The sequence below is a fragment of the Rhinolophus hipposideros genome (assembly GCF_964194185.1).
Source record: "Rhinolophus hipposideros genome assembly, chromosome: 2".
NCBI classification, from domain to species: domain Eukaryota; kingdom Metazoa; phylum Chordata; class Mammalia; order Chiroptera; family Rhinolophidae; genus Rhinolophus; species Rhinolophus hipposideros.
Window position 1 is genome coordinate 58,754,773 of NC_138048.1, and position 21,851 is coordinate 58,776,623.

Below are 21,851 nucleotides of genomic sequence, written 5' to 3' on the forward strand. Positions count from 1 at the left end.
ATTATGACTATTGAAGCTTTTCTCCTAATGTCAAATTAATAGAACTCAGAGGAAAACACAGGGTCAATTTATTGTGCTCCATATTTTCCCCAGGCTCTAACCATTGTCCTGTAGAAATATAATGTGATCCACATATGCCATTTTAAATTTTCTAGTCACCAAACTTAAAAAGAAGAGCAAAAAAAGTTTATTTTACAAATATATGCAAAATATTTCCCTTCCATCATGTGACACTACCACATTTCAAGTGTTCAATGGCCACCTTGAACCATTGGTTAGTGGTTACCATATTGGACAACACATCTCCAACCTGTCCTCAACCTTCACCTACCAGTAACTGAACAAAGTGAAACATTTGTTGGAGAAAGAGACAAGTTTACCATAGCAATCAAATTACATGGATTTCCACAATTATTTCTCTCAAACCTGTATCTCAAGACCAAGAGATTATAGGACACTGTGGTTTCAAATGCCAGCGAGGGAAAATGGCTCCATCCCATATGTAAGGATTAGGAAAACCAAACAGGTTCAAGGATTACTACAAACAAAATGGTAACATAGCCACTCTCCCTACTGGTATACTGATATCATCGTGTACAGGACCTAAGATGCTACCCTCAAATCTTTTGTGGCTTGAACCAAGGTTCATTTTCCAACCCTAGTCACCAATACTTCCTCTTCACAATCCCACTGTGCACCCTCTGAGAATAATACAGAGCAGATAAAAATTCAGTAAATGTGCAATACATCAATTTATAAAGCTACCGAAAAAAAAGAAAAAAAAAAAAAGATAAGAAACTCTTCACCTTTTCTGGTATTGGTCTATGGATATAGAAAACTGTGTTCCTCTGTCAAAAATAAAGGAGTCCCCATCACTCTCCATCACTTCTTCCTCCAGGATAGGAGAGGATGATAATGGCTGACATCCATTACGCCATATTAATCAAGGGGAAGGATCATGTCCCAAAGTCATCTGGAAGGATGGGCAGTGACCATTTCTCACTCCTTTCTGCTTTCCCTACTGTTGCCCTTTCTGTTGGTGATTTAGTTTCCAAGGTGGACTCTAATCCTCGTGTTTTTCACTGGGTGAAAAATACACAAAACTAGCAGTCACTCAACTCTCCTCTCAGACAGACCCCATGGTTAAGAGTAGCAAACAGATTGCAGAAAGCCCCAATTTGGTCCTCAGGTCCAAAGGATATTTTCTAACTGAGCTGTGGAAGCCACCTGTTTCAGGAGTTTTGGCCTTCCATTAGAATGAGACTGGTAGTTTGAAGACTATTCAGTGATTTCCACCACTAATTTGCAAAGGTGTCAGAGTATTAATAGTCCCAGACAAGTAGTCTTTAGATAAAACATAATAAAACAAAACTAATCAGCAGCAATGTTAACATCTCGGCAATAATAAATCATGTTGATATCATCTACTCCCTGATATGAAACCATGAGAAGGGCTTCAACTCAATGGTGGTCTTTCCAAAAATCCACGATCCCTGGCAATTCATAAGAAAACATCAGATAAATTCGAATTGAGGGATGTTCTACAAAATACCTGCCCAATAAACTTAAAAAGTGTCAAGATCATGAAAAACAGGAAAGGCTGAGGAATGATTACCAAGAGGATGAAACTGAGCAGATATGATGCCTAAATGAATAGTATCTGAACTGGACTGTGGAACAGACAAAATGCATTAGTGGAAAAACTGAGGAAATCCGAATAAAATCGGTAATTTAATTACTCATATTATACTGGTGATATTTCTTAGCTTAGATAAACATACTTTGATTACGTAAAATATTAACATTAGAGGAAGGTAGGCGAAGGGTATACAGACCCTCTCCTATTTTTGTAAGTCACCAGCAGAAACAGATAAACATGACTGAGAACTGAACACCCTCAAGCTTCTTCCAATCAAATGAAAACTCGATCAGGAAAAGAGCTGACAGACTGAACTACAAGAAAAGACATTACATAAAGTGACTTCTCACTTTTGGTTGTTCTTATAAAAATTAAAAGCCATTTCCAATGCATTTGATTAGTTAAAAGGTTCACTGGAAGCTAGGAATTAGCTGAATTAAAGAGACTTTTAAAAAAATTATAAATAAATAAATAAAGGAATAGAATGAGAAAGTCTAATATTGCCAAAAAAGAAATCAATAATCGAAAAATTCAAATTTTGGCTAATTGTTAAAAATTTTTATTGTATATTTGGACTCATATTATATACAGGATTATCTTCCCAAATCACATTTGAAGATTTCAAAGATTATACTTGCTCTGTTTTACTGGGGGAAAAAAAAAAAAGAAGAAGAAGAAGAAGGAAAAAAGTCTATTTCCATCTGTTCTAGGAAAGAAAAATGCTTAGCCAACACATTCAAGGATTTTCAGATTCAGGGTGCCCAGACTTTCTAGACCCCACCCCAAAAGTGTCTGTGAAACTATATATCCTAGCCTGGGAAAAATCATTTTTAAAGAATCATGTTACTTTTTTTCAAATCTTTCTTTCATAAGCCAGTTTTTCTTCAACTCAGTTTACCTGATTCACCAAACCAACCAATGACTAAAACATAGAGAAATTTAATTCTACCATTTCTCATAGATTGGTAGGTGGGTAGGTGGGTAGGTAGGTAGGTAGGTAGGTTGGTCGGTTGGTTGGTTGGTTGGTAGGTAGCAGGGGTTGGGGGGAGAGGGAGAGCGAGAGGGGAAGAGGGAGAGCGAGAGAGAGAAGAGGAGGGGGAGAGAGAGAGAGAGAGAGAGAGAAATAAAATCACTCGAGCCCAGTGTACCAGCTGAGGTCCTCTGCTAAAGGAAAAGGACTTCCAGAAACATGCTCCATCCCGAACCCTCAGCACTATAACAAAAATATCAACATATTCACTGAGTACTTTTTTAATCCTAGTTTTTAAAAAAAAATGTTTTCCCTTCAACAACAGTAGTGAATGTTACAGAAACCAAATCATGGAGCTCAACACTTTCCACACAAGCAAATGGTGATCCAAAAACAGAAACAGAATTACCCAACTAAGCTCTTTCCTATCAGAACCTCTCCTAAACATTCCTTCAGATATTCAGACCTTAAATTAAAAAGCAAGGCCCGAAACAATTAAAAATAAATAAACAAAGGGAAAGGAAAGTATTGCAAACAAAGTACCATGCAAATATCAGGATGCAGAGACAAATGAAAAAGATGAAGCTCTTCTTGGCACTAAGGAGCTTTGGAACTGCTTCTACCCTCCTTGGAGGGTATTTGAAGGAATTTGGAGGGCTTTCTTGGACATGGCTCTTCTCTGAAGATTGTGTTTTTCCTGCAGCCTATCTGTTTGTGTCTGCCTGTCCTCCTACACTCCAGATACACAGGGTCCAAAGCTAATGCTGGTGTTTTTCTAATTGCCTCTTGTTGCCTCTAGATCAGAGTTGTCCAAACTGCGGCCTGCGGGCCAACTGCAGCCCATGATCCATTGTTAATTGGCAAGTAGCAAATTCCAAAAATATATTTAGTTTACTTAAATAAACCAGGTGAGGCAATACGTACTTCACCTCGAGTGAGTGGCCCGGCTGTTTGTGTATTTTACCGCATATGACCATTGACGAAAAACATTGAAAAAAGTTTGGACGCCCCTGCTTTAGATCATTACTCCACTATCACATACCCTGACACTAGCCTCCTATTCTCCCACGTCTAATGTTTATTTTATCTTCTCCATTGAGACCTCAAGATCCTGAGATCTCTTTTCTCCCTGTGTGCCATCCCTTCGTGGCAGCATTTTTTTTCCTGGTTCAAGGTAGAGCTTATATGCTACACAATTTCAGGCATTATTTTGGTCCTTTCTCTGCCCTGACCCTTCCTGATGTTGGATTAATGCAACAATCTGCCTCCTCAGCTCTCACGCCTACAGTGTTTGATTGTACTACACTAAATAGAACTTTAAGAGGCTAAGATATCAACAATGCAAAAATAACTTCAATAACAACCCTCTCACTTTACAGTGTAGAGTTAATGAAGCATTTCTTTACTCATTACCTTCTTTGATTCCCATCACCCTTGTAAATCAGGGACAACAGAACTGGACGCCCATTTAACATAAGGGGAAGCAAACTTGCAGAGATGGGAAGTAACCTCTACCAAGGGCTCACAGGAGACTTGGCACTGCTGGAATCTGAACCCAAAACCTCCTCATACCTGTCCCAGGGCGCTTTCCATTGCTCCATGCATTCAAGGTTCTAGGAAAACCTACAACTGCACAAAAAAACAGTGGCATACCCAGTAATGCCAAGGACAAATCTTTAACCTATACCAGAATTAAGCCAGCATTTTTAGTTGACTTAGAAAGGGAAATAAAACACTAAAAAATTAATTTAAAAAAAGTTATCCAACTGATTCTGTTAGAGACGATTAGCAGAAATATCTTGCAAAGAATGTGGGTGTCCTGGAAGATTCATGGTTGTCATCATTATAATTTCTAATCATGCTGTGTGGGCAGGTGTCCGTGGAGCAGAAACACCATTGGCACCCAGATTAGCAGTTTCATCAGGAGACTAGAAAACGAAGTCTGCAATTCTTAGACCTCAGAGCCTGAATCACAACTTTCCCCTCAGGGATCAGCAAATATGCAGTCTGTGCCTTAGCCAGGATTGTGGGTCCTGCCAACGGAGGTCATCAAATACCATGTCCATCAGAAAGCGCCCAGGGGAACAAGACATAGGAGGCTTCCTGGGAGCCTGGAAATACCATCAGCTGTAGAGACAGAAGGCTAGAGTTGTAGTCCCACATTATGCCTCTAATTCGCTGAGTAACTTTGAATGAATCATTTGCCTTCTTTGCATTTTTGTTTTCATTCTCCTCTGAAAATTTAGAGTTTTAAAACTAAAACTCTTTGTTTTCAAATGAGACATGAGAGGAGGTCAGGAGGGAAGGCGGCCAGCAGTAAGACTTTAGGCTTCTCCTAGCTCTGTCCCCTCCCCACCACGACGGCAGCTGTTTTTATCATTTTACATTCTGAACATGAGCCACTCTGTAAGATTTAGCTTGAGCAAAGTGTTCAAGTCCATGAAAATCATGGGCATGATCTCTGCTAACCCATCAGCTCTAACATTTTGATTCTACTCAAATGTTTTCTCTGGGGTAATCATTACAAAGATCTTTTTTACCCAATTTACTCGATTTGGAGACAATTGTATTGGTAGTCTTTAAGAATAACCCTATTAATAAAATACCCTGAAAATGTAATGTGAAGCATGTCAACATTTTCTTATGCCACCACATTAGTAGATAACCAGAGAGAATGCCCAAAGATGGCAGAGATGAACCAGATAACAGGAAAGAACCCACCACAAATCCCATAATTATTTCACAAGGATTCATTTATTCACATAAAAATATTTCTTAGGCACCTGCTATCTAACGGGCATATGGTAGACTTGAAATGAATTAACACACAAGGTTCCAGACCCCATGAAGCATTACATTATAATTAGGTCTGGCATTTAGAAAACCTGTACGTAGCCAAATAACTAAATCAAAAACACTGCTTAACAAAATATGTGATATAAGTTAATGCAATCCTTAGAGAAAAAAATTGTACCTTGTTTATATAAATAAAAAAGCTGAGATGAAGATATGTGAATTAAGAGTCAAGCTCTGACCATCAGAAAAACAACAAAGTAAATTTAGGCAAAGCAGAAGAAATATATTATTAAAGATTTTAAAGAGGAAATAAAGGACAGCAAGCCAATAAATAAACGTAAGTGCTTTTTGTTTTGTTTTGTTTTTTAAATAAATAATAAACCTTTTGCTAAACTAATCAAAAAGAGGGATAGAGAAATAAAGTGCAAAACCACATAGCTTTAAATAATAATGTGGAAATAAGCATAAACATAGAGAAATGAAAATAATTACAAAAAATTATTTAACTCCTGGCAAATCAATTTGAAATAAGTGACTTTTCTAAAATACAATTAACAAAGGTATCCACAGAAAAGATATAAAAGAAAATTAGTTCAATTCATGTAGGAGAAATAATATGTTGTTAAAGAGCAAATACCTCCACCCCTCAAAAAAAAAAAAAAAAAGGCATCACGTCAAGGCAGTTGCACAGGGGAATTCTATCACATTTTTAAGGAGTAAATCATATAAATGCTATACAAGCTATTTCATCAAGAAAAGCTTCCAAATTATTTTTTATGATTTAAGCATAACACTGATAATAGAATCTGGCAAAGCTAAGACACAAATACACACATACACAATTTTCTAATAACCTCACTTACAAAAATTGATGCAAAAGTTGTTAATAAATTACTGACCTCTAGATTGCAAAAATACTTTAAAAATTAATGTAAACGATGACTCAGTGGATATTTCAGTAACACTAACATGATTTCCTGTTTTAAAAAAACGTACTTATGTATTTCACCAAATTTGTTGAACGAAGAGAAATCTAAAATATTTTCTTAAAGTAAAGGAGACAATGTATGATTGTTTCCATAGTTTCCAAAGAGGTATTAGATAAATATTTAACAATCACACTCTTTATTTTAAAAAACAAAAATAAGAAAACACAGAATAGGAATGGATAGTTTTTTGTTTCCTTTCCCCCCCTTCTCCTGCCTCCCCACACACTCTGGTTCAAGCCATTGTTTCTCAGTCTAGTTGTGTAGGACACAGCTCCCTGGCCCATGCTGGTATTATGAGCCTTGTGTTCTCTCAGCTGAGGCAGTCGGTCGCCGTTCCTCGGTCAGCTGCTCACGGCAGCCCAGCTCCAGGGAGAGCCATTGTTCACAATCTTAGCTGTGGAGGGCGCAGCTCACTGGCCCATGTGGGAATCGAACGGGCAAACTCGGCGTTAGGAGCATGGTGCTCCAACCACCTGAGCCACCGGGCCGGCCCCAGGATGGATAGTTTTTCACATAACATAATATTTATAATATTTTTCAAACAAACACCCAACATCACAAGTAATGGGGAACATTATAAACATTCCTATTAAAGCAAGGAAAAAAAGCATACTCGAACAACGGTATGTTCTAACACTGCTATTTAATATTTACTCTTCTAGAGGTAGGAGATAATATTATACAATTAAAATAAAGTTACAAAAGTTAGAAAAATTAGAAAGAAAAAGGTAAATTATAGTTATTGACAGATGAAATGATTACTTAACTAGGGGTTCAATGAAATTCATCTAAAATCATTCAAATAGTAGGAGAATTCAATAAAGTGGTTGGGTAGATAATTATCTAAAAATTATCTGAAATAATCAAGAAAAGAAACACACGCACACACACACAGTTACATGACATAAGCAATGATTCCATCAACTAGAGCGAGCATAAAATACCTAGGGAAATAAGAAACATGCATGGTCTACATGAAGAAAAATTTAAATGATCCTGGGCATATAAGAGAAAATTTTAACAAACTGAAAAGCATAGTTTTCTAAGAAAAAGAAATAATATTTTGCCAATGCATAATTTATAATGTTAATGAATAAATTCAGAGCAATCCCTATAAAAATATCAATAAGACATTATTTTTAGAACTGGACAAGTTCTAAATTTCATGGAAAAATTAACAAGTGCTAAAACACAAAAATTCAGAAAAAGAGGAAGTAATGAGAGTGAAGTAGCACCATCAGGTAATAAAAATGTATTTCACAGGTTTAATAATTGAAGGCATAATAATGGTGCATAAATGTCAGATGAATGGAACATAAGGTCCTCAAAATAAGGCAAATTCCTAAGTATTAAATATTTAGTAGTTAAACATCAAGGAATTTAATATAAAAGTGGTTTTTCAAATCAGTGTGGAAAAGATGTACTGTACAATAAACAGTGTTTGGACCAGTAGATCTGGAAAATATCAAAATAAATCCCTACCTCACATCATTAACCAAAATATAATTTCAATGGATCATTGACGAGAGAGAGAGAGAGAGGAGAGAGAATGTGAGCAGAAAGCAGATGAAATAACTAGAAGGAAAATTGGGGGGGGGGGGTAATTTAAATAATCACAAAGTAGAGAAGGCATTTCTGTGTGTTACGCTAAACCCAAAAACCATAAAGCAAAAAGATTGAATTTACTATATAATTTTTTTTTGATCTGCAAGTTGAAAAAGACAAATGCAAAATAATGGGGTATTACTACTCCTATCATAGACTAGGGTTAATTTTTTAACTGCAATAAATCAATAAGCAGAAGTCCAACAATCCAATAGAAAAGGAGACAAAGGGCCATTCACAGAAAGGAAACACAATGAGTACAACCTATTTAAAGTGATGTACAAAGTCACTAACAACAACAGAAATGCAAATTAGACTACAAGCTACCACACATAAGATTCGGACACAGAAATGATCATCTAGATATATGATTATATGAGAAAAGCAAGATGCAAAATAATGTGTGTAGTATGTTTCCCTTTGTGTGAATATTCTACAACACTGGAATATAAAGGCATATAAATACATATATATGCCTATCTATACCCAGCTTTATTTCTAGAAGGGGATTTAAGGAACTGATAACAGTATTGGCCTTTGGGTGGGAAAAGTAAAGCGACAAGACATTGGATAGCAGAAAGATTTATTTTCCTTTATAAGTCTTTTGGGGACTTTTTAATTTGTAGTATACATTTGTGTGGCTTATTCAAATTAATTTTTAGTTTCTTTAAAGAAACACTGGCCAACAATGCATCAGTGAGAATGTCAAATGCAGGGAAGGGAGCTGGCTAGATGGCCTGCAGCCCTGCACCCCTGCAATATATTATGGCATACTGCAATGACAATGACCAAGATATCAAGGCTTGAAGCCTAATGCAGCTACTTAATAACCTTGACTTCTTGGAAGTTCTTTATTCTTGCAGTGTCTCAGTTTTCTCAGCTGTGAAACTGAAAGGTAAAATTTACACCTCAACAGATTGTTCTGAAAATTAAATAAAATAAACATATATACACCACCTATCCCAAGGTCATATATCCCAAGGAATATATGTTCAATAACTGTTAGCTCCCACCACTATAAGAACTGCTCCTAGAATAATAATAATTATTAGTATTAGTATTATTATCATTATAGTACTATTCTGCTCAACCACATACATTCAACCTAACACTCACCACTAACCGCTCTGTCTTCAGCTTCCTGTTCCATTGCTACAACATCCTTAGCCCCCATGAAGCAAGAGATGAATAAATAATTACCAATTCTAAATACCAGTCAGGAGAACAACTGAAAAACATCCATTGCAGCTCCCAAATTTCACTGAGAAATGAGTAGTGGCCAGCTGTAGTTAAGTGGCTGACCAAAGGGATGGAAACTCAAGTCTACTGCCTCCATTCCACAGACGACACCACGGCTTCTCATGTGTTGGCAAAAGAAAATGTGCCTCTTTCCCTCAACTTCGCTGGTCCCTCATATTTAAAGGTTACCTCATTTTACTTCCAGAGAGCTCTATTTTTACTCTGACGCACCTACAACACACGCCTCAATCCGGCATCCCTGGCCTCACTCCTCTTGTCAACATGAGAGTCCCATGTTCTGTGAACACAAAGTCAGAACTTCATATTCTCACACACATTAGAGGACAATGTTACCCTTCTCACAGAACAAAATGTCAATATCGTCAATTTTCCCAAAGAGGGGGAAAAAAGGAAAAATAAATTAATGAAGACTTTATCCTGATAGAAAGAAATGTGGGCGCCTTTCTCTAGAACCTGATGACTTAACAATGGACAGTTAGAGAGGCTGCATCCTTAGAGCACAGTCTTTTGCTAGTGGTGATGGTGGTAGTGAGGTTTTTGTGTGTTTGTTTATTTTGTTTTATTTTCTTTCTGTGTTTGGTCTTTGAGAAAGATTCTATTATGGTTGCTATCAGTTCTCATTTAAAGAAATAAGGACAATGGTATTAATAATGAAACAAAAGTACTCCTTTTTACTCTCTGTGGTCTACAAGGAGTTTCACATTTCATTCAGATCAGAACTCCATGTTTTACTGATGTGAAAGTGTGTGGTTTTTGCGATAGCCAAGTTCTTCTAATATTCAACTTTCTGTTGTGTCTTACTTGCAATTTACAGTAAACGAATCCCAATTTTTCCCCTTTGTCAAAATCAGCCCATTTTCAAAACAACCAGGCCACCTCAGTCATGGCACTTTTCATGAATATCATAGGGGCATGAGCCTGTTTAGACTCAGTTTATTGTGTTAATCTCAACTATGAAATGGATGGCCAAATTTTACCTTTAGACTCCACAGAACATAACTATTCTGACGAAGCACAGAAGAAAGCCAAATCCTGCCTTATCTCCCCTTCTCCCAATGTCCTCTCTCAAACTTCATTTTTGGTTTAATTTGAACAGAGACCTCAGGGGTGGTCAGTCTTCAACAGGAGAAAAACCATCACTGCCATCATTCTCTTAATTAATCATCATCCTTACCTTGGATAATAGTTCATCTTGAAAAATTCTTTCATAGGTGCTTAACCATCCCACCAAACCTTGGAAATAGAGGATGCCAAAATTATTCTTCCCAACTATGTATTAGAAGAAATTTAGGCTCAGAAAGGGCAAGTGAATTGCCCAGGAACCCCCAGAAAAAAGTGGCAAGACCAGATCCTCAATCCAAGTTTAATCATTCTAGAGGAAGGACAGTTTCCCCTCTCTACTCTGCCTAAGGAGAGCACCCTGAAGTCTCCCTCAATGCTCCATGCATCACAGGCTCTTTGCTGTTCCGTGATGACACTATGATTCCATCAGCAACACTCTCCATCAGCTCGTACTTGACGTGGTGGCTTTTATTTGTCCACTGCCTGGGCCTAGCAGTGGTTACGTATTTTCACTATCATCATGGCCCATCAATTGTCAGATTGTCACAAGCAATTTGTTTCTAGTCATTGTTACAGTCCTAAAGTTCTAAATGACTTGTTATTTAGAAACTAGTGCTCTTTCCCCATGATATTGTCACTCACACTACCATTTACTTTCTTAAGAGGAAGAACAAGAGGCAGAGTTATGGGTCTCCACTTATTCCACTTCAGCTCAGCCTGCCTTCCCTCGGTCACAGCCCACAGTGAGTTGTTATATGAACATTATCCATCGTAAGAGTCTTTGATACATAAAGGCTGAGGACTACTGCTATCGAAGGTAGGGGCAGAGTGACCAGCAGAAGTTGGTTTTCCTAGAAAAGAAGAGAATATCCGACTTCCCTATAGACTGGGTAAATCTCTAGCATCAGTCCTGAATTTGTTCTATGGCCTGATGTTTGGGTAAAAAAACTACAAAATTCAGAAAGCCCTGCTTATAATCCCTAGCAGTCTCACTAAAAAATTATGCCCACACAGAGGTAACATGAGTATGTCACTTATGACTCAATTTACACACATACACACACACACACCAGGGCACAGAATGGATGCAGTCTGATACTACACGTGACAACAATTGCCCACAGTCCATTCAATACATGTCAAGACAATTTATCCTAACACTTAAGAGATAAACATCAGTCTTCCAAGTTTTAATGACATCAGCTTGACCATCACTGTTACCACTTATCTCATAAGACCATGATATGTATCATCTGTCTCCCTCACTACACTGTACATTCCCTGCAGTGAAGGATCAATTATTCATTCAAATAAATATTTACTGAGCAACTGCTATGTGTCAGGCACTAATCGAGATGGTAGGGATACAGCAAAGAACCAAAAAAGACTAAATTCCTACATTCATGGAGTGTACACCCTAGTGACGAAGGCAGAAAATTCACAAACAGGTAAATGAACACAATTTTCAAAGAGTAATAAATATGTTAAAAAACAAAGTAGGGTAAAGGAAATAGGGGGTGCTTAATGTGGGGAGAGGGGTTATCTATATTACGTCTACTTTTCTAACCAGTGATTTGGAGCTTTAAATAAAAATACCCATGCCTGGGTCCCACCCCCTTTTATTCTGATTTCTTTAGTTTGGAGGTGGGCTTGGGCAACAGCATTTTTATGGGTAGTCCAGTAATTTTAACATACCACTGGGGTTGAAAACCACTGGTATGCTTGGTTTTGAAGGTGAACAGTCCTGAGTTTGAAACCCACCTGTTACATATCATTTGTGTGATTTCAGGAAGCATACTTAATTTCTCTGAGCGTCGGTAACTTTATCTGTAAAATGGAATAATAATAGTAATACATACCTTTCTAGGTTATTAAGAATTAATAACATGAAAAATCCATAGCAGAGTGCCTAGCACATGGAAAGGATTCAGTATTGGCCATCATTTGCCATTATCTTCATCATTTAAAAATGCACACAGAAGATGCAAACTGGAGGACTGGTCCTTAGATGGGTTCTGTTTTCCAGGTCCGCTGTAGACCTTTTAAGTGCTTTTTTGTTATTGTTGTTGTTTAGAGCTACTGTTGAAGTAATTGAGTGAGATCATAAGTTATATTTTTCTCCTTCCATTAGGAAGTATCTCTTACAGCATTTTAAAAATATTTTAATGAGCCAAGGTTTATAAACCTAAAGATTTCACATAAAAATCTGACAAAGCATTCCCATGTGGCAATAGCTGATTAGCACCAGACAGCTGCCGCCTTTTTCAAGAAAGCCCTTTTAAGCTCTCCACAGCCTCCACCACACCCTGCAGCTCTCTCCCCAAAACATGTTCAGACTGTGGCACGGGACCAGTCAAATTTCATCGGCACCCTTGCACCGCTATCTTCCCCACACTAGAGGAAAACAAAATATTTCCTGTACCCAAGACTCTAAGTGAGAAAAGGAAAGCTAGATAAAAGGGCTTCGTGTTTCAAAAAACGAGACTGGGAGCATTTCTTTGTGGGAATGAAGGGTATCTCTGTGTACTAATTTTGCAAATGCAGCGTGTCGGTGTCAAAAGCATAAAAACTTACATGTCACCTGTTCACTCTTTTACATAACTTACCTGGCCCTGCAGGCACATGATGTATCATGTCCTAGGCATTGAAATAGGAGCTTTGCAAACATTAGCTCCTTTAATCCCACAACTCAGTGAGGTACTTTCCATTACCACCATTTTCAAAGATGGGGAAACTGAACCTTGGAAAGGATAAGCAATGGTCTCAGGTCACGTAAATAATAAATGGCAAAGTTAGGTATACAACCAGAATTGTCTGACGTCAAAGTCGAAACTTCTTCCATCACACTACGCTCCCTCCACCCAGGGAACCATTTAGTGTAATATAACTATTGAGAACAACTAGATGGGAAGATTCTTGGAAAGAATACCATTAGTTTAGAACAGTATCCGGCTGGGCCTCAAATAATGTCAACACCATTTGCTTACTAATATTGATGAGATGCTATACGAACTTGGCTCTTATTTACGTCACTTAGCCCATGGTAAAATTGGTTTCACTATTTGTCGTTTTGCTTAAAGTTACAGAGGCTATCAACATTAAGTGAGGACTTAATGCATATCTCTGTCTGCATATGTCAGGCACTAATCTAGATGGTAGGGATACAGCAAAGAACAAAAAATGTATCCTGGACAATGTGCCAGTGTAAATGCCATGAATGACGAAGCACCATCCCAATTTTTGGAGGCTGTGTCTTTCAGACTTCGAGAAACCCACAGATGACACAATGAAATCAGAGTAAAGATAGCTCTACTCTTAAATCTGCAAACAAATTGCAAAAAGAAGAAAAGATCACTCTGTGTGTGTGTGTGTGTGTGTGTGTGTGTGTGTGTGTGTGTGTGTGTGTTTTGACAAAGATCAAAACCAATGACTGAAATGGAAGACCAAGACACATTCAGGCTCGTCTCAAACATTGTCCCTTTGCTGAAGTGCCCCTTGGTTCATCTTGTCAGAATTAACCTGCCTCCAGGTTTTAATACAGGTTATTCGTATCTACCATAGATTTCTCCACCACATTATATTTATGTTTTAGGCATCAACATCTCCACCAAATGAGAATTCTCTGCAAGAACTATCTTTCATTCACTCTTACATACCCACCCCAATCCAATCCCACCACCAGTGTTGAGCACAAAACAGCACAAAGTGAGATGCAAAATAAGAGTGAAGTAAGCGAATAAGTGAAGATAAGATTGACCTTTTTCTAACCATGTTTCTTTAAATAAAAGTATATTTAGTGTTAGCACCTGCAGAGCTAGGCTTTGTGCGGGTGCAAAGATTAAGTTTTTTTAAGCTTTGGTTCAAGATGTTCACTATCTACTGGGAGGAACAAATGTACACATATAAGAATATGTACAAGAAATAAAAAATTAAGCCTCCAAAGAGATACAAAAACAAAGTTCTGGCAGTTAAGAGGAACGTGCAAGATATGAAATTGCTCGGGATTTTGCTATAATCTTGATTGTAAGTGGTCAACTAAAATACATCTACCCAAATAAAAATGCAATTTCTTTGTCTGATAATTTACTGACATTTCTTTTTTAAAGTTTCTGACATTTAATTATAAAAAGAGCTGTTAATAAAGGTCTTAGCCATAATGGGGAATTCAACTTTTGTATTTCAGCAATTCTGAAAGAGCTGGACTTTTCTGACAATGTAACTGTAAAGAAACTTGAGTCAAAACACACAAGAAAGGAAAAGATACCTAAGATAGATCAAGCCTATAATTATTTATTGAATCCATGCTAACTTCCAGGAACTACTTTGTTAAACTCTCCAGGGAAACAGAGCTCAGTCTTTATTTGGGGTAATAGTGGGATACTGGTCCAGAAGACATTAAGATATAACTTTATGAAAAGCAGCATAGAAAAGCAAGGTCTGGGCAAAAGGTTATGAGATTCAAAGGGGAGAGAAATTACGTAAATTAGGAACTTTATTGATAAATGAGACATGGAAGTATGAAAATAAAAACTAAATAGAGTACCTTGGTGTTTGCATTTATACCCTTAGTTCTGCCTATAATTTGATGACAGAACTTAAGCAAGTCACTGCCTACATATTAGACTTGCTCATCCCATCACTGAAAAGGAAACACACGGCCTTCCTAGGGGTCTGTTTACAAATCTGGACATTAAACTACCTTCTGAACTGGACTTACAGCAAGAAAAAGCAAGTTTTCTATTGTCATTTAAATCCATTTGCCCTTTTAGATGTTTGTCAACCAAGAGATTCAAAAACAATAAATCTAATAGCTCCACAGAATATATTTTCAGCATAATTTACACAAATGACTAAACTGCATGCCACTTCATCACAAAGACTAACGTATTCCTACATGATCAATAGGGAACATGTAAAGAAAGGCAGGCCGATAAGTGCAGTGGTTCCGTCAGGGCTCACCCTCCATTGTGTGGCAAAGAATGAAGAATGTACAGGGTAATTCTAGGCCCTGCTGCCATCAGTCAATACTGGTTCTATTGGGTAAGAACTTTATTTCCCATTATAAATTTCCCAGAATACTTCCAGTATTATCTCCCACTACTATTTCCTTTCAAATCTCTATTTTATTAACTAGCATTGACCAAACCTGCCTTAACAAACCAGAATCTCCATGGAGAGGCTGAGAATCTATATTATTAATAACAAGTGTTTTCAATGATCAGACAAGTCAGGGAAATCCTACTACAGAGCAACTGAACCACTCATGAACTGCACACTTTTTGTCCCTTTTGTGTGTGTCTTCAGCCAGCAGTGTGCGTCTTCCTTCTGGGGTGGTGACATATGCTTAGCTATCTTTCAGGACCCAGTTAAAATACTACCTGATTTCACTACCTTCACACTCTCATACATATATTTCTCATCTCCTCTATTCGATTATGAGATCTTAAGAGCTCAGAGAAGGAGTCTGATTCATTAGTTCACTCATTCAAGGTATATTTATGGAGTGTCTACCATATGACAGGTACTGTTCTGGACATTGGTTACGTAGCAATGAATAAAACGAAGTTCACTATTTTCATGGACCTTCTAGTACAGGTATTGACAAACTGTGGCTCACAGACCAAATCTGACTCACGGCACGTTTTTGTAAAAAAATTTATTGAAACATAGCCACAATCAATTTTTTACATATTGTCTACAGCAGAGCTGTAGTATTTTACATATTGTCTGATAGAATGAGTAGCTGCATTCGAGACCACATGGGCAACAAAGGCTAAAGTATTTACCATCTGTCCCTTTACAGAAAAGTTTGCTGACCCCTGTTTTAGTAAGCCTTCCCACATAGCACAGTGACTGATAGACAGTAGGCAATTAATAAATACTTAGAGAATAAAATAAAGATGGAAAGTAAAAATAAGATCATATAAGGCAGGTCCCATGGCAAAGCCTGTTTTACCCAATCTCCATCTAATTATGCCAAAACTAATCTCTACCCAGGATAGAATGTTACTTGCAATGCTACAGTTTAGCATAATAAAAAGGGAGGCTGTGGCAAGCTTTCAAACCTATGGAAAAGTTAAAAACTAAATAAATTTGCTGTGTATTCAGAAGTCATTACTATTTCAGGTTCATTTGATCATAACAGCTGGGCTGGCAAAACAGATTATAATAACTGTCTTTTCTGGCTTTCTAGAGCTTACAAAAGTTGGGGGAGAGTTGTTACTGCATTTCGTTGGTTAGCTTGCCTTCATAATATGCACCTGGTGTAGAGAACCTTTGGGTCATTTGGATCAAGCTGACTAATGAGACTCAGGTTAAGTCAAACACAAATAACAGCTTCACATGAGGAAAACTTCCTTCTGTCAAATACCAAAGTCAAGTTTACAGGTGCAAACTAATGTCCTTCTCTTAACAACTGTCTTCTTTACCATGTCCATCTGAAAACCCTCTCATCTTTCAAAAAATGAACTGAATACTGTGCTCTTTGCAGGATCCTTCTCAGAGGCTGAGTGGCTATGAAGTATAAAGTGGAGAGCTGATATACAGTTAAGGTTTTACAAGTCTTCTGCACAGAGTCAGCTTGATTTACTACAAAGTAACTGTTTTAGAGTCAAACAAGTCTTGATTCCACAGAAGCTGTGCCACTCATTAACCATGTAAATGTGAGCAAATCATTTAGCGTCTTTGAGCGTCTGCCTCTTATCTACAGAATGGGAATAACATGAGATACATCAAGGGGCTGATGTGAGAATTAAATAAGATAGATTAGTGCAAAGCAGCTTTCTCAGAAACAGAAGAAAAGAGGTTTTCAGTAACAGTTGGTTTCTGTCCTTCCATTTTACCCACTAACAAGGGCAACACAGGCTTCCATGCCTCAAAAATACCTCTGTATGATATATCTCAACTCCTTAAAAATGTTACAATATATGCTTTAATCAATAAATTTAGAAAGGTGGCATTTGTACATCTTTGACTCTTTTAGTCCAAACTGAAGAAAATTATTTCCCTTGAATTTACTACTCAGAAGCTATATAATAGCTCTTGTTGATTCTATCTCCTGACTGCTGATTTCTAAGAAAATATTAGTTGAAACAATAGTCCCTGAAACCATTACATGAAGAATATCCTGCAGATCATCAAAGAGTAGATAACCGGGTCAGTTCTAAACATCCCTCTTGATTTCGAAGTGAAACAAAAATGGTCAAGTTCCAGTCGTTTTCACTTTGTGGTTCTCATGCCCTTGGCGCCTGTGATCCCTTTATAAAATCCAACAAAGAAACAAATATGCTCCCATCAAAATAGGCTCCATTCACTTTACAGGTAGATATGGATAGGTGAATAGATACATGGATGACATAGGGAGATGGAGAGAAACTGATGAAAGGGGTAGGCAAGAATGGCCAGAGAATGGATGAATGGCCAGAGGATGGAACACTAGAAGGGTGATCGGATGGGGACATAGAAGGATAGATAGGTTGCAGTATGGACAAAAAGAGAAATGGATCTCAGGCAAATGTAGATGACAAGATGCTAAGTAGACACACTGAAAAGCCTAGAGAGAGGCAAAGAGATAAATCCATGACAGAAAGATCACTCTCAGGACCCAAATACTAGCACAATTCCCTCTCCTAGCCTACTGCTGCTTAAATCTCCATTTAAAAAAATACCCAAAGGACTCTCATTATGTCATCATATCCAAAAATGAAGTAACTATAGTATTATGTATATGCCCAGCAATGGAAAAGACCCTTTGGGCAAAACAAATTTACCACATCCTCCTAATAAAGAGAAAACGAAAAGCCTTCCAGAAGACATAAGGCAACTCATCTAATGCAGTACATTCATGAGACTACACATAGTATTTTTCAATGTTTCTCTAACTACCGTTATGTTAATTAAGAGAACTCGGACTAATAGATATTTCACAGTCAGAATTTTCTCTAAATGAACAATTCTACAGGTTTAATTTTACCTTACCTAAAAGTACTGCTAATCCAGTCCAATACATATTAATTCAGAATGAAATAAAACATCAAATTCCTCTAATGCAAAAACAATGCCAAGTGCCCCTGCCTTGTGTTCCCTTTGTGGTCAGCACTTAATAATGGAAACAATGGTTAAATATATCACAATAGATGCAAATATATCACTCACACAATGCAACATTATGCAGTGATTAAAATGTAAATTTTTGAAGACCGTTTACTGACATGGGAAAATGTTTATAATATTACATAAAGAAAATGTAAAACTAGGTATGTATAATATAACCTCCTTAAAGAAAGAATAGTTATACATGTAAAATACAACAGTGGTTATCTCTGAGTGATGGTTTATAGGTGTTTTAATTTTTTCATATTTTTATGCATTTTAATTGTCTAAAAAGGGTATACATAAGTTTTATAATTGAAAAAGAAAGGTTTATTTTGTTTTAGGAAAGACACCAAGATAAAAAATAGGTAGGTTTTGCTTGTTTGTTTTTTTCATTTACAGAGTATTTTCACGTCCCTTAACTCATCTGATCCATTTTAACAACTCAGAGAGATGAGTTCAAGAATCCCCACTGAGAGCCAAGCAGTCAAGCTCACACAACAAAATGGGACAGAGAAGACCTGACTCAAGGATCCCTGGTGCCCTATTGCTTTCTTTACATTGTCCATTCATTTATCTCAGGAAAAGAGTTTTTTAGTGCTGTTTTGTTTTGTTTTTTCCTAGAGTGGCTTCAAAGGTGTTTTGCTTTCCTTCCTCCCCAAAGTACCCACATCTTATTAAAACAAAACAAACAACAACAACAACAACAAAAAACCTTCCCTCATAATCCTACCTGGACTCCTTAACCTTTTGCCTCACAGTGGGAGAAGAAGACACTGCTCAAGAACATTTCCTACTGTTACTATTTTCATAAACATATAAAGCCAATTATCCAAACGGCTCGTCCAATCTATTAAGGGGATGTCTAGGCACAATTTAAAAAATGACACAGCCTGACCTAGATAAGAAAACTAGAGACGACGATTTGAAAGCTGCTTAAGAGGGCAGAACAGTGAGGAAGGTTTAGAGTCAGCATGGAGGAAGCACGCAGCTCAAATCTAGCCGGTCTTGGGATGACTCAATAGGGCTGCTGTGCCGTCTTCCTGCCCATTCATCAGACAGGTTTTTCCATTAGAATTCACTGACGGCACGCTCCCCAGGAAGGTGGTAAGATCAATTCTGCAGTTTTAAAATAGGAAAGATATGACTGGAAAGTCATAACACCGACTCCACATAGTACACTCAAAAAAGCCCCGGGAGAGGATGATGACGACTGAAGGCACGCTGGCGCCCTTTTCACCTCTGCCAGTGAGCACACTCACCACAGTCCGTACGTTCTGCAATTTTTACTAAAGAATTAACGGATTCTGACAACATATGGTGCATTACCCAAGGTATAAGACAGATTCATTCTATAGGGGGATATATATATAGGAAAAGGATGGACCTGCTTAGAGTCTGGGGGCAAGAAGAGAAGTTGAGTCTTTGTTGAAAGGTTGGAACCTAAAGATATAAGACAGAGCCTCATAACTGGCCACACCTTTACTGGGGCTGGGGGAAGAACTCCTGCCCTCAGTTTTCCTCCTGTGAGAAGTTCTAGAACAGATCCCATAGCACATAAACATAGGAACAGCAAAAGTATTGCTGGGCAGATTAAACACTCATGGGAAGGAGCCAAGGGTATAAAAGAAGCAGATGGTCTGAGCTATTGTTCCCTTGCAGCATCGTCCAGCTTCCTCTCCAGCTGAGACCACGCCCTTTTAGAAACCTACTCACTCTCTTTTCATGCCCTGAGTGTATCTCTCTCATCCTGGAACCACTGGATTTAATATCTTTTAAAAAGCTTTTACTGTAAGCACTGCACACCATAAAAGTAAACTGATAACAGTAGGTTTTCAGCAGGGGTGCCCATCAGAATTGCCTACAAAGATTTTTGAGATTCAAATGCGCAGAGCCACACCAAAAAAATGTAGGGATGCAGACTGAAAATCTGAATTCTGGTAAAACTTCCCTGACAGAAGCTGATCCACAATCTCAGATGAGAACTATTGCTGTCTGGCGCCATCATCAACATGGCGAACCAAAGAGAACCAAAGGTAAGGAAAGCAATGAGGTGCCTTTACTAGTGACTCCAGGAGGGTCAAGAGGCCAGGAAGTTACCTGTGTACATAGTAGACACAGGGAGGAAAAGAGGGCCAGAGAATAGCTAGGGTAACAGAGAGGCGTCCCCACGGCAACAGAAAGCTGCCCCCAAGAGAACAGGAGTGTGATCTCTCAAAGTTCTCCAGAAAGGAGAAACTATTCTCTTTGGAGTCCTGGGGTGAGGTAAACACACATCCGGGCAGGATTTAGGTTTGAAGGGATGGGTTTGCAAAAGGTCTTCATCTTGGTTAAGTCTGATTAATCAATGTATACAATATATTCAGTTTATGATCTTGAAAAAGATAACAGTAAGTGAAGGTAGGTGAGCAAACCCTCTGCATATTGCTTTCAATATTGTTGAAACAATAATAGGCGCCAGAGAAACCCTGAATTGGAAGGAGTTTGTCACAGGCCCCCAAATCAAAGAAGTATAATCCATCATGGCTACTAAATTACTATGACAAATCTCTTCAGCCAAAACAAGATAGAGAGCTTAGTTAATTACACTTCCCTGATTCCTTTGAATGTCGAAATCAAGTCCAATTCAGTTGTCTTGTGAAAACCCATAAACAAATCCCGTTTCACTTCAAAATGAAATCCCGAGTACAAAACAGAGGATTAAGCTGGCTGATGAAACCAAGTTTCCTTGGATAATGATCTTTATGTTTGTTTCTTCATCTTTAAAATGGGAATAACAAACTGTTCTCAGTTGTATGAAACAAGAAATAATATCCTATGCAGTTGTTAAAGGATGAAATTCCTACCTCTAATTGCTAAATAAACTACTGACTTACTGTATATTAGATGTTTTGAATCTACTATACATCCCTTTGTTTTCTATAAGCAATATATAGTTCCTAATTTGTATCATCAATCTGTTCAATTTCTGATTTGCAAGAATCCTTTCTGATTTATCCAAATGTCCACAAATCGAATTTACCTGTTCAGTGGGACTCTCCCACATATGCTATGATTGTGGAATTCATGCCTTTACCCAGTGTATTTCTTTACCCCACTGCATTCCCTAAAAAGAAATCTGGGAGGGAAGCAGAGTCTGATATTCACGTGTGATGTCTGAAGTTTAACACTGAAGGGTGGTTGTTATTTCTGAAATGGGGGTTGATTCTTGCACCACAGACCCTGACAGCATTACACAAGACCTGTTTCCTCCAGTTGGAGCTGTGACCTTCGATTGGTGTTTCCTAAGTAGATGAACCAGCCTGAAGTACAGACTGAATTACATCTTCTCTGCTCAGAAAACTGTCCCTCGCTTCCACAATATGACCCTCTCTTGCCTTCCAGCATCCCGTTTTTTTGTGTGTGTTTGTTTTTGCCCTAAAGGAACTCCGTTGGGATT

The 21,851-nt window shown here is 37.8% G+C and overlaps 1 protein-coding gene across 16 annotated transcripts in view; it reads right to left on the reverse strand.

Moving 5' to 3' along the window:
• Positions 1 to 21,851, reverse strand: part of LPP (LIM domain containing preferred translocation partner in lipoma) — a 639,752-nt gene that overhangs the window by 487,395 nt on the left and 130,506 nt on the right. The window lies entirely within an intron of this gene.